Here is a 3,343-nt window from a genome sequence, read left to right as displayed (position 1 = left end):
TTGAGACTGGGAAGGAGGGGACAAGGATTCAGACTGTCAAGGGCTGAGAGAAGCTGCTCATGCTATTAGTACTGTGATTTTAATTTTTTTTCCTTAGGCAATTAAAAAAATTAAGTTGAACATAAAAGTATATGTTTCTCTTTTATAGCTACATTTAATACATACCTCAGGAAACAGTGCAGAAAGGTTAGGTGGAGTTTAACCATACTAACAGCTCATGCAAGGAAAGCACCAGGTAAATTCTGAAATTACTTTTTAAATGGTACACCTGCCTTGGGGTTTTCCTGTGTTGTTTTTTAAGCATCTTCCACTATGTCAAATCTTTGCTGCTCTTTTATTGTGAAACTCCAGTGCTAAAAGTAGAATTTTCTGTGTTGAGACCACAACCCTTTACCTGTTCTAAATCAATGTTTATTTGGTATGTGTGTTACCAGACAACTGAAGGGAGCTGCCAGCTCTGCTGCTGGCTCTTGGTTCTGAAATGAGAAGAACTATTCTTTGGTAGCTGGACTGTGTTTTTTCTAAGGACTTCTCTTCAATTAATTGAGCTTTTACCATGTCTGTTGTTGGGATTGTTTTGTTGTTTGGTTGGTTGTTGTTTATTTTCCTTAGTTCCTGTGTGAAATATCGGGCCCTCGTAACGTAGCTTTGCAGGCAAGGGCTAAATTGTCTTTTGTTTGTGCAGAGTTTATGAAGTAATGTGCTGCTGTTGTGATTTGTTTTAATAAGCTAATTTCAGCAATACATTCAGCTCTGGAAGTAAGCCATACTGTGTCACTAGATTCCGTGACAGGGGGGGGATGTGGAGGGTATGGAATGACCAGGAACACTTGCTTCAAGCGCTGCTGTCTAAAGCTTTTTGTGGGCCATCCATGTGTTTGGTAGCACCCATTTCAGATCTTCATTGATTCAGCCATGTCCATAGCTATTGTGTGAGGAGAGAGGCCACACAGTTTTGCTCAGAGAAGTTAATTTATTGCTGTGTAGTTAACAAGGCCACCTTTGTGGCAAGAATGTAGAAGTAATTTCCCCTCCCGATTTACTGTGTGTCCAGCGTGAGAAAGCCAGGCTGTGCTCCAGGCAGCCCTTGTTCCTCTAGACCTCACCATCTAGCCGTGACCAGGAGCTGGTAAACAGTTTAGAAACTGAGAAAGTCAGAGTTGATCTGTAGTCACAGACAGCAAATCCCAGGAGGCTGTGTTAGAAAAGTGAGTTTTTACCAGCAAACTGTGGTACTTTGTGAACTTGGACCTGACTGAAGAGCTGTGGTGGAAGGAAAAGTTTCCCTTAGAGCTGAGCCCAGAGGCCTCATCAAGCGTGGTCTGAGGTGTCTCCCCCTCTCTTCTTTTCTTTGTTTTACCCTTCTCAACTTTCAGAGGTGCTGTAAAATCCCCTGAGGCTAAATGTTTTCTGTATAGTAGGCATTTTTATAGCCTGCTTTTGAATTTACTGTGATAAGTGTTTTACTAAATTGGGTGTTCAGTAAAAAAGAATTGTATACAAGTGTAAATAAGCTGTTATGCTGATACTTGAAGAGAAAAAAAAAAGTTATGAAGTTGTCTGTTCTGCTTTAGGAAGGTACTCAGTCTCTGACTGCATCCAAGCATTTCTAGCTGGCAAGAGTAACTGCAGACAAAGAATGTAGATTTGAAGGGAGTGACTGGGTCTCCCAGGGTGTAACCACCTTTTTGGAAAGACACTGTCAAGACCTGCAGGTTATTGTCACTGTCTAAAAGCTGTGTACATCCCCCACCTCCCGACTGAACCGTCCCTGCCAGGGAGAGGAAAACCCTTGTCCTGACCTTGTATATTTGTCCCCATGTTTATTTTACTCCCTCCTGACTGTTAATGCACTTGCTAGCTCAGATGCAGTCTCTCAAATGGGATTAAACTGTCTTTTCTTACATCGTTGGCCTTCGTTGTAATCTTTCAGACAAATGTAATCATTTGACTTTGATCCAAGAAATAAAGATCAAATAGTACATGAGTGCTGAGGTGTGTTTCTTTCTGTGCCCCTTTACAGCAGCGGAAGTGCCAGGTGGGTGTTCCTGCAGGTCAGCAGCTTTCCACAGCATTTGGAAGTGGGTAAGGGAGCTCATACATAGGCATAAGAACTAAGTTACTTTACTCTGTTGGTGCTTTTACTCTGACAAATAATTATAATTTAAGTAACAAACTCAGTAACTGAGGCAAAAGTTAGAAGAATTGATTAAATAAATGCAAATCAAGATTTGCACACAATGAAGGAGAAAGGTCAGACTTTAATTTTGGTGTTTTAAGATCTGATCCACACTCAAAGCTACACTGTTCTTAGTGTCTCACAAATGCTGGTGCTTTTTTGATAAAGCTAAAACCAACAGCAAACTGCTGCCTTCTAGTACAATTTTGCAGCAGGAAGAAATTTTTCACCAGGAGGGTAGTAAGGCCTGGAATTGGTTGCCTAGGGAGGCTGGTGATGCTCCTTCCCAGGAGGTGTTCAAGGCCAGTTTGGATGAGGCTTGTGCAGCCTGGTCTGGTGGGAGGTGTCCCTGCTCATAGCAGGGAGGTTGGATCTTCATGATCTTTAAGGTCCCTTCCAACTTTAACATGTAAATATCTTGTTGATCGTTGTGTACTCTAGGGTGGTAACCACTTGTACCTTTTCTGCTCAGTGGAAGGAGTGGTTTCTTCATTTCTAACTGCTGTGCATTAGTGGTTGTATGGAAGTGTTACTTTTTAATTGTTTTTGGAGCTTTCAAGCTGCTTTCTAGACAAAATTCTTCAATAGCTCCATCTCCCTGTAGCAGGAGGATGGCCGAGATGGTGGGTTTGCTGTCTGCCCAGTGGCCCTCGGGCACAGCCCTTCAGTGGAGGAGGTCCCTGGAGCTGGATGACCTGCAGTAAGTTCATTTCTGGTTGCTGTAATGTGTTGAGGTCTGTGGTAGGGCAGTTTCTGTGGTCCAGTTAACAACAGAGGCCTAAATGGTGGTGCTGCTGAGGAGAAGCAACTCTGTGGAGGAAAGGTGTCATGAGTGCCTTCAGGCTGTTAGAAGGTGGCAGCAGGAGATGCTAGTCATCAGCTGAAGAAGATACTGGTTGAAGACCATTGTGGTGTCCCCCCCCCACCCAGCAGGTCTGGCACACCTTACTCCCCAGCAAAGCAGGTGAGTGCAGCAAGCAAAGGTTCCCATTAGCAACAACTGCTTCTTGTAACTCATGACTATTACAGATCATTATGTACATCAAATGTACAGATGATGTAAATCAATTAATGCCAGTAAAAAACTTGGATAACAAGAAGCTAGAGCTGTTCAGAAGACAAACAAAGGCAGCACTGTAATTTTTAAAAAATCTTTAGGCAGTT

This window comes from Chaetura pelagica, unplaced genomic scaffold (genome assembly GCF_000747805.2).
Source record: "Chaetura pelagica isolate M959 unplaced genomic scaffold, ChaPel_1.0 scaffold652, whole genome shotgun sequence".
NCBI classification, from domain to species: Eukaryota; Metazoa; Chordata; class Aves; order Apodiformes; family Apodidae; genus Chaetura; species Chaetura pelagica.
Note: the sequence above shows the minus strand (reverse complement) of the source record.